This window comes from Eumetopias jubatus, unplaced genomic scaffold (assembly GCF_037043125.1).
Source record: "Eumetopias jubatus isolate StellerSeaLion01/CBP00866 unplaced genomic scaffold, mEumJub1_p1.0 scaffold_9, whole genome shotgun sequence".
In the NCBI taxonomy this organism is placed as follows: Eukaryota; Metazoa; Chordata; class Mammalia; order Carnivora; family Otariidae; genus Eumetopias; species Eumetopias jubatus.
The window spans coordinates 54,585,668-54,596,583 of NW_028274815.1; positions in this window are offsets into that span (position 1 = coordinate 54,585,668).

Below are 10,916 nucleotides of genomic sequence, written 5' to 3' on the forward strand. Positions count from 1 at the left end.
AGAGAAATAATGAGTGGGAGGAGAGGGAGACGAGTGTGATTCAATGTGTTTCAGTCACTTGAAGAACATCCAGGGGTGATTGTTGAGCTAGAGGATCAAAGAACATGACTAAAGCTTTGAAGTGAAGTGAGGATATGGCTAAATAAATATGAGGCCAGTTACATATGTAAGAATAAGGGAGGTCATTAAAGGACACAGTGTAGAGAGGGAAGGAGGAAATCAAGGTAAGAAGCTAGGGAGGAAGAGGAATGCCTAAGGAAAAGTGCAAGTGTTCAAAGCTAGGAGAGGAGAATTATGCAGGGGAATTGTTAAATTATTAGATGGTTAAAAGCAGTGTCTACCACAGCTGAACCTGTGTGCCTACTCATGTGACCTTGGACACCCTCCTAGGTGTATGGTCCACAGGAACGGGTATGTATGGGCACATACCCATACATATGCAAGAATATTCATGGCAGTTTTGTTTATAATAACCACAAGTGTATCAACAGTAGAATAGAAAATAAATTTTAGCATATTCCCACAATTATAATTGTGCATAGCAATAAAAAATGAACTACTATACATACAACAACAAGGATTAACCTCATAGACATAATGTTGAATGAAAGATTTTTTTTTAAAGATTTTTAAAAAAGAAGTATTTGTAGAGATAGTAAAAATGGTAGAGGATTAGCTTTATATACTCCCTGGAAGAGACATTAGGGATTCTGATCCTCCCTTATAGAGGATTTATAGCAAGTCTACCCTTCTCTGGGAGACATTTTCTTTTGAGCCCTAATAGAGTACAGAATTGGATTTTTTCACTTAATTTGCACTTCCTCTTGCCCCCCAAACCCATTGGAGTGAACACAAGTGTAAATGCTGTGGAAATTTTGGACAGGTCCCTGGCTTTTTGGATTTGACGTTTACGACTAGTACCTACTCACTGAGGGCCAGGCAGCCTCTTGACCACATGTTGGGATTTTGTGCTTGGTCTTTTTTGGTTTGAGTTTCACATTTAGTCCAAATCAGTCATTCTTTTTGGAAGACTCTAAATGAAATACAGAAATAATTAGTTTCCCCATTAAGGGTTTGTTGTTGTTGTTTTTGAATGTGAATTTCTTGAATATGTTTGCCTTATATGCCCCAAAGAGTAATGAGTACTAATTTAGGAATCCTTTTTGATGTGGTTTGGCTGTTGTAAGTCATGTCTTTTAGAAATTAGCACAAGCTTCTTTCTCTTTTTCTCTTTCTCTCTCTCAACATGAGACATCAGTGCTGCAGTCTTTTTCCTTTTGCTTCTAATAAGGCAAAGACTCCACAGGGTTAATTAATGCCAACTCTTCTGTGACAAAGATTGAGCCAGCTGAGAACATTAATTAATTACTCAGGGTGAACAAACCAGCTGTTGAGGAGGGAAAAAAGACAATAAGCATCCTTTAGCAGGAGAGTGAAGCAGGGAAGGATCAGGGAATCTGTGAGGCAGAAGAAAGATTTCTAACAACTTGAGAGAGTAGCTGGAGGTTGGGATGGAGCAACTATGCAGGATGGAGTTAGAAATAAGAGGCTAAAAGTGAAGGTCTGAGGGATGGCAATTGCAAAGTGTATGAAAGAGTTGAAGAAGAGGCGAGAGCCCCAGTTGAGTAGAGATAAAAGTTCGGTCAGTATCCACCTGCCATCAAGACTTTGAAATGGAAAGCATAATTTCCCTCCACAAGTGGAAGCAACTGAGTATTTCCAATTATCCATGCATTTTGTGGAGGGGTGGGAGTGGGTAAAACATTAGAGAGATTGAATTGCTTATTCTTTAATCATTCATTTTAATTCAATGGAATTAATTCAGTGGAAACATAGTCTTTAATAAATGATTATTCTACTTTTTATTGTGGAGATTTGAAAACATACAAAAGTTCAGGGAATATTATCCCCAAGGTGCCCATTACTCATTACCTAGTGCTAATAATTACCAATACTTTGTCATTCTTAATACGTATTCATTTTTGCCAGATGAGTTCAGGGGAATTTTAATTGTTTTTTTGTATTAAAGAAGAGCTTGTGTCTACTTCTTAAACTCATTTGGTCTTTTAAATCAAAATAGCCACCAAATATCCAACCTAGATATATTTGGGGACTATTTTTCTATTTTTTATAAGTTGGCAGAATTAAGGGAGCAGGCAATAAGATCTGGTCAGGTTCACACTTATTGGCTCCGTTATGAATGAACCCTCAGTACCAGATGGTGGCCAGGTAGGATGGTTAAGGATCCGGGCAGATTTTGGTGCCTCAAGTCCTTGACCCATGGGATCCTTGGAGGCATCTTGGAGCTCCGGCATCTTGGAGCATCTTGGAGCTCAGGCATCTTGGAGCATCTTGGAGCTCAGGCATCTGGAGCTCAGGATCTCTCTACCTGTCTTTTATACAAAATACCTGCAGAAAATGTTTTGCTTGACTTACTCACCATGAGAATGGATGGCTGGGTATATTTCATGTCTGTTTGTTAGGGGGGGACTTCATTTTAAATGTAAATAAGAAACTGGGTGAAATATATAAATCAGTAATTGAAGAATGCAGGTGTCAGGCAATGCGTTAGGGAATTATTTCTTCAGGATGCAGGGCCTGGACGCTCAAAATCACTTGGTGTAGGCTGCCACCTATTTCTATACACAAAGTGGCCTCAGCATGTTGGTGATGTCCCTGAACCAGGTTGACCATTTCATGTTCAAAGCTCCCTGGGCCTAGTTCCCTCCTCTGAAGGCTGGTTAGGCTTGTGCTTGTGCCTTCAGGAGCCTGTCCATAGGCAAGGTCAAGAGCTTGTGGCTGTGGCACTTGCCGGGGTTTGAGAAGAGAATGTGCAGCTGTTCATTTTATTTTTACCTCTTCTTGTTCTTGCCTTTGCAAGGGTTGTCCTCCCTCTACTGCTTTCTGAAATTATTATTAATGGAATCCTCTTCACTTTTTCTGAACCCTTGATTTTTCCTTTTAGTTCCTGATTATTTTAATTCTGCTAGGCTCTTTTTCATGTCCTTTGCCTGCTGGTCCTTGATTTACACTCCTGCCTTTTTCCTGCTCATGTCCTTCTTTTCTATTCCTATCATATTCTCTCTCTTCCTTGAGCTTGCACAGACTGGAGCGAATGAAAATATACTTTTCAAATTTTACTGGCCCAATTATTCTATTTTAAATGAAGCCATGACAGCAATCACACTGATCTCTAAAACTCAGGCAATCTGAGGACAGAATAAAAATACTGGCTCTTCTTTTGCCTTCCCAACCACTTGCTTTGATATGATTTTATCTCAAAGAATATTATGGATTTAAACATGTTGTAGGTCACATTAAATGTTTTCCCAATGAGAAAAAGGTAAATTACTAGTATTTTTGAATACATTAATACATCTTTTGAGCATCTTCTGGGTGTGTAGAATTATGCTGATTAGCTACACCTTTGACTGGTATGTTTTCCAAAAGGCTGGTGTCCTCTAATTCATCTATAAAATAAGAAAAAGAAGAATGAAAGTATTATGTAAGTATTAAGCCATGAACTTGGCATATGGTTTGTCTTTAATAGTTTAGCTTGGTTCTCTCTATGAAAATGACTATTTTCATAGTCATCATTGCTAGAAGATCCATTCTTGAATCCATCTATCTCTTTTTCTTCCCTCCCTCCCCCCCTTCCTTCCTTCCTTCTTTCTATACATCTATCCATTCACCTATTCAATCACCATGTACTCACACACCCACCCACCCACCTGGTGCTTACTCTTTGTAAGGCACTGTACAAATATTGGTCATACAAAGAGCAGTATAGTCCTCACCCTCAAAGCACTCACAGTTTGGTAGGAGAGAACTTATAATAATAATAGAAGCTAATATTTATAGAGCTCTAACTATATGCCAGGTATTGCAATAAGTGTTTAAAATACATTCTCTCATTTAATCCTCAGAGAAATTCCTGAAGTACCATTTTACAGATGAGAAAAGTATTGCTGGGCTAGAATTATTGGACATTAAGGCTAGTTTGACTTTAGAAGCCCATAAACCTTAAATCTAGTGTGGTCAGCCTCATAAAACCCCAAGTGGTAATGTGTCTAATTTCTACAAACTTCATTTTTCTTCCATTGCTAAGATACGGGGGAGGTGTGGGACCACCATTGGATGTCCAGTCACTGCTAGCCTTTCCTGTGGGGACGTCTGCAATGAAGGATTAGGTGGGGAACTCTGCTACTCATAGTCATACATTGGATGAGCTCAAGAATGGAAGGAAACCTGGCTCCTTGAACCCAGGTTTGGGAAGAAGGTTCTCCTCTGTTGATTTCTCATTGTGTTGATCTCTGCTATATTTTAATAATATGAACATATTTTACACTCCAGCTTGAAGATTCTTGATTTATTATCTCTGAGTGGCAGTGGTGATAGTTGGGAAAGCACAGAGAAGTTAACTAACTTGACCAATGTTACAGGGCTAGGAAGTACCAGAGTGATACTTGAGCTCAGTATCAAGATACCTGTCTCTTGCTCTTAATTTGTTCCACTTACTTGGTGCTTATTGGATATGTACTTGTAGTACAAAGAGCAAATGTTTGGAGCCAAACCAATCTGGGCATGAACGTGCCCTCTGGCACTTGCTAATGTCATCATCTCGGACACATTAAGCTTCCATAGCTTCACTCTGTACTCATTTGCACAAGTGGGATAGTGGTACTTCAGTAGACAGGCTGCTGTGAGGATTAACTGTGATGATGAATATAGAGTACCAGTGTGGTACCTGGCACACAGTAAACCCTCCATAAATGTCTGTCCTCTAATTCAGGTCTCCTGCCTTTTGGATTTTGCTTCCCCAAGGACATATCCCTGCTTCCTGTGGGAACTCAGGCACTATGTGATGAATGAATAGGGCTTTGGGAAGCCTTGTAAGACCAGCTATTGTCAGCTCTTAGATCACCAAGTAGCTCTCCACTGTCTCCTTAATTTTAGGAGTTACATAGACATATTGTGGAATACTGACACCCCCACCCCAGCTCATCAAAGCCTTCAACCAAAGATTCTCTGGTCCTAATCTTCAGCGGGGTGGAACCTGATAATTCTTAATCTCTTCCCCATGATTCATATGACCCACCAGTTTGGGAAGCTACTAACCTCAGAGCATTCCATTATCTGCAATACCCAGTGTCCTATATACAGTTGCCAGATAAAATACAGATGACTAGTGAAATATGAATTTCAAATAAACAGCTAATACGATTTTAGCATAAGTATGTCTTATATATCACACAGAACATACTTATGCTAAAATTTTTTCATTATTTATCTGAAATAAAAATTTAACTGAGTGTGATGTATTTTTATTTGCTAGATCTGGCAACCTTGGTGGCAAGCATGTGAGGAGAAGAGGCCAACACGTTCATGTACTTTCTATTGTCCTCTGTGATGCACAGAGTGCGCTTCTGGTCAATTTTCTTCTCAATAAAAAACAAGGGCTGTTAACTGGGGTTGGCTGAGTCTCCTGAGATTTAATTTCTCCCACCCACCACAGACATTATTTTGTATAACCCATAAATGAAGGTAGATTTAGGTGTTGTGGTGGAAAAGATTTTTCTTTGAGAATTTCTGGCCCTTGAGGTTCCATGTGGTCACCCTTTTGTCATCATACTGGGGATAGCTTGAGGCAAAATAGTCTGCTCACAACTCCTCCCCACTACCCACCACTGGCCCATTTCCCTAAGTGTCACTGTGAATCCTCAACCCTCTCCCCTTGCTTTTTATGATCTGCAAAATGGTGAAAAGATGAAAAAATGCTCTGAGCTTAATCGAAAGTCTATCTAATAATAATGAGTCCTGCAGCGGGCTTGTAAAGAACGCAGATCAGACCCACTTAACCATAATGGTCCTACAAAGTAATGAAGACTCAAGTGGTCCTTATTAGGTATCAAGCTGTGAATGAGAACTCATCTAACATTCTGATTGCTGAAGGAAATCAGTAACTGATGTGACAGAATGGCCATTGTTATTATTATTATTACTTTTTTTTGGGGGGGGGACATAGCTGCTAGAAGCCTGCCCCCAGCCTCCTTGGGGTATACCGGGTGTGCAGGGTGAATGTTGCCCTTCCATTAAATCTTCAAATGGGGACTCTAATAAATTTTGCATTGAAATAAGTAATGACCACATTTAACGACCAGTTTGTGTGAGTGTTAACAGCTTGTGAGCCAACAAACTGGTCATTAACAGGTGCTAACTTCTGCTTTCTGGTATAAACAATCCATTCTCATTTTTCTCCTGTTTGTGTTAGGGACTTATGCAAATTCAGGCTGGTTTTTGATTTTCTTTGAGATAGGCAGCTCTTATTAATCAGTTAGATACCTCTCTGCTCATAGCTCCTCTTTCTCAGGATTTTTTTTTTGTAGTCCATAGAGGAATGCATTTAAAAAAAAAATCTTATTTTTTCTTCTGAAGGAATGAATACATCCTGGTGTAGTTTGGTTCCAGAATGAATTAGGTGAAAATCCTGGAGAAAAATCCACTCTTGAAATATGAAGTCTCCTTCTTTGAAGAAGGAATGCAAATAGGTTGAAAATATCACAGGATTTGAGGCAGCATTGTTTGCTGAGGGGACATGACAAAGGTTATCATCTTTGTGCTAAAAATGAACAGACATTTCTATTTGAAGAGATGTGATTGACCCTTCCTTAATCCAGTATGTGTCTGTAATGGGGGTGGACCCTCCCAAGAAACCCCCTTCTCACAGTCTCCCTTGCTTTGGTCTCCTTGCTTTTGGCAGATTGTTAGCCAGTACAAAGGGCATTACTTTCCTCTCTTGTGTCCCCTTGGGGGAATGGGGTTGGGAGAGAGTTTGGGTTGCATTAGCTTCCATAGACAGAAAAGAAGTCAGAAAACAAGAAGTCCAAGTTCTGTCCAGTGGGAACCACCTTTCCATCTGTGTGTATGGAGGCTGCACTGGATTATACACTGTTCTTTCTAATGCAGTGCTTCTGAAACTATTTATGGTAAAGGGCTATTAAAAAAAATCCAGTCCATTGCAGATTGATAATTTTTAAAGTATAAAATATAGATTTTTAAAGTATAATTGGGTGTCCTGGCAATGTCAAATTACCGTACATGTTTCTAACTAGTTTCTCTCACTTTCTGTATTTATCCTATCTTGGTAACAGAGAGTGTGCAACCAAGGTCAGTCATGGACAACATTTTGGGTAGCACTGCTCTCCTGAGCTTGAGTCTTTACTTTTTTATAGGTAAGAGGGTTGGTGGGAGAAAACTGTGCTTCAGCTACAACTTGCGATGATTATTTCCTTGGGATGACTTTATGGGGGAAGGGTGGGCCATGACTGGATAGGTTTCTCAACTACCCCCTTTTTTTAGCACAATCTTCTATGATATTTGATCAACATGGAGGAAGCAGCTTAGTTAAACTAATTTTCCCTTCTGGGTATTCTCTAGACCAGAGTGGCCAGACCATTTGTCTTGACTATTCTAAGCCCAGGTGCAGAGAGGAAGGCACTCTGGTCCAGCAATAGGGCTGGCATTTGGGAAAGAAAGGTAAAAGTGGGCTGAGTCTTCTCACACATGGAAGTGATTCATAAAATGGGGCCTTTATAAGGTTTTGTGTTCTTTATAAGTGTTAGAATTTTATAACTTAGTATTATAAAACTTGTAAAGATGATGGCAAAAATCTGTAAAATGGCATTTAGAGTCACATTTAAATTTTGTTGTCAGATGCTATGAAATTTAATTGTATTAGTAAGCTACAAGGTACCATTTACTTTCTTGTTTATAGTTGTTTTCAGTTCTTCACAGAATCTGAAATAAAAATGCACTGTTTAAAATTATGAGTGGTGTTCGATACTTTAATATATTTCCTTTATTGTTCAAACCATATTGAAAAGCAGAACTATCAAAAGTGAACATGTATTTTATGAAGACTTGGTATTGCTTAATGGTTGGCAATAATCATATGAATATCAACTTTATATCAAAGAGTTTGTTGAATTTGAACTAAAAAATCCATGTGTTCTAATTCTAGCACCATAACTCTTAGAGTTCCTTCATCTCCTTGCTTGTTTTCTTCTTATTAATATATTGGAGGCCCCAAGAGTTCAGTTTATCTCTTCAGTTAACATTTGTGGAGCACTTATTATAGTGAGGCAAGGTGCTGGACACTGAGAAATCAAAAAGAAATAAGACATGGCCCTGCCACTCCTGGCACTTGCAGTGAAGCAGGGAAGATGAGATGGGCCACACAGGTAGTCTGACATCCAAGAGAGGCACAGCCACAGCGAGCTACGGTCGGGAGGCAGATGAGGAGATACTCACTTCTGGACAGTGGCCTGCAGTGAAGGTAGAGGCTAGGAGAAGGAAGGGATGATATTGTAGGCAGAGGTTGGCAACATTTTCTTTAAAGAGCCAGATAGTAAAGATTTTAGGCTATACATACCAGATGGTTTTGGTTGTAACTATTCAACTCTGTGGTTGTGATATGGCTGTGTTCCAGTAAAATTTTTATTTACCAAAGCAGGTGGTAGGCCAGATTTAGCTTATGATAGGGCAAAAGGTATTCCTAGGGAAAAAAAGGAAGGAAGGACCTGGAAATAAATGTGGATCTGTTCTAAAGAAATTTGGATGCTTAAGCTGAGTAATCTGAACTTTCACTTGAAGGTAATAGGAAAAAAAAAAAATCACTGAATTGGTCAGGCCAGGCTACGTGGCAGTAAAAACAAAACAAAACAAAGCAAAACAAAAAGAAACTACTCCCAGAGCCTTTTCATGCAATGGTTTACTTCTAGCACATACAAAATTTTATGTGGTTGAGGCTGTTTTCCCAGATGATAGCCAGTCATCCTCTATATGGTAATGCAGTGACTCAGACGCTTCCATTTTGTGGCTCTGCCATTTCAACAGTTGGCTTCCTGGGTCACCACAGCAGGAAAATAGGGCTTAGAAAACTCATACTTGTTTCTCAGTGCCTTGGTCCAGAGGTGATACCCTCTCTTTCATTCACAGTCCAATGGCCTGGTTCTTTAACTGCAAGAGGGATGGAGAAGAAAATCAGAACAGGTAAGCACTAGAAGTCTCTACCACGTTGTTTGTAGGCCAAATGAAGCCAGTGCTGATCTGGGAGGAGGGTGGCAGAGAAGTAATGTGATCATAGTGTTACCTTTGGAAGATTAATCGAGAGGATAGCCTGGAGTAGGGAGAGGCAGGGAAACCAATTAAGAAGTTACTGTAGAAGTCAATAAAGGACTGAACTAAGGTGGTGGCAGAGGAAATGGGAAGGAAATGAGAGATGTGAGGGAATTAAGGTCTGCTTGGGCATGAGGACTAAGAAATGACTGAGTGAAAGGTGTTTCTTTGGATTATAGCTCAGGAATGTGCTCAGGGAAGTCAGAAAGAAGGGATAAGTCATAGAAGAAGATATGGAATTCAATTTTAGGGGACATGTAGAAGCTTCTGACAGAGCTGGAAGTTGAAATTGAGAGACTTTAAATGTGGTAATTGATGCTGTAGGGGTAGAGAGATCACTAAATGACAGAAAGAACTAAATATGGGGGAGCTAGGAGGGGAATGGAGGCAAAGCAGGAAGACAAGGAGTTAACAGAAGAATAATGAGGCAGGGATGCTCTCCTCTTATAAAACCAAGGTGAGAAAGTTTCAAAAGGGAGCATGTTCAACATTGTCAAAAGCTGCAGAAGGATGAAAAGGCATGTTGTAATAGCTAGTGCTGATGAACTGCTAGTTTCCCTTGAGTCTCCTTTAGTGTTTCTTGGTGACCCTTGCTCAGCTTCAATATGCTTTTGGCTCCGCCTACTTATACCTGCAACTCTCTTGTGAAAGCCACCTTCAGGCTACTGGAGCGACTTTGCTGGCTGGAATTTACCTTCCCCTACCTCTCATCCTGAGCCTTTAGCCATGGCTGCCAGTTGGGGAGTATGAAAGCCCAGTTTCCTTGCCTTAGGTCAGGACAACTCTAAGGTATAATTTAGACTCTAGAGCTCCCCTGTGGGGCTTTGCTTGGTGTCTTCTCCTCACTGTCCCTCTTCCCCCCCTCCCTTACTTTTTCTCCCAGGAGCACTGCCTTCACTGCCTTAATAGATCACTTGCATATGAATTCTCGTTGCAGGGTCTGTTTCTAGAACTAATTCTCGAATTGGATTTAGGATAGTTTGGTCTTGGGAGAGCAGTCCTGATGTGATGAAGCAACCGCTGAGGCAAGAGTGCTGAGAAGCACATGTCAGGATTTAATTGGTTGAGGAGTGACAGGATGATAACAAAACCGATAGGGGACACCCGTAGAGAATATTCAGTGAAGTCTGATGGTGAAAAGCTCAAGAGAATGACAGGGTAATAGGGTCAAATAAGGTTTCTTTTTGGTTTTTAGACTAGTAGAAATCTGAGCATATGGATAGTCAGAGGGATTGACATAAGTGATGGAGAGAAGCTGAAAATACTAGAGCAAATGAGATGGGAGGAAGATAGAAGTAACTATTGAAGAGGTGGTAGAGAAAGTCTCCAGAATGTAGGTAGGGAGATGGGTGTTAAAAGGGGCAACATAGTGGTCCTTTAACTCAGATATGGAAGCAGAAGCAAGTCAACTTGAGGTAGAGAGTAACAAATGCATAGTGAGGAGCCAGGCGGGAGGACTTAGAGATGATGCAATGTAACGCCTTCATTTTGCAGACTATAAAAAGGTACAGAGAACTCAACTCACTCAGTAGGCAGAGTGGAGCTGAGACCTGAGCAGGTCTCCTCATGACCTTTGTACTTTTGTTGCTGTCCTAAGCAGCCAGGACTTGCAAGAGAAAGCCACCTAAGAGTGAGGACTTTGGACAGCGGAGGGGATGCTGACAAACACCTTCCTTCCTGGTGGTCCCTGTGCGAATGACAGAACAAAGACAAGTGAGAGCCTTAGTCTCTCTTAGACC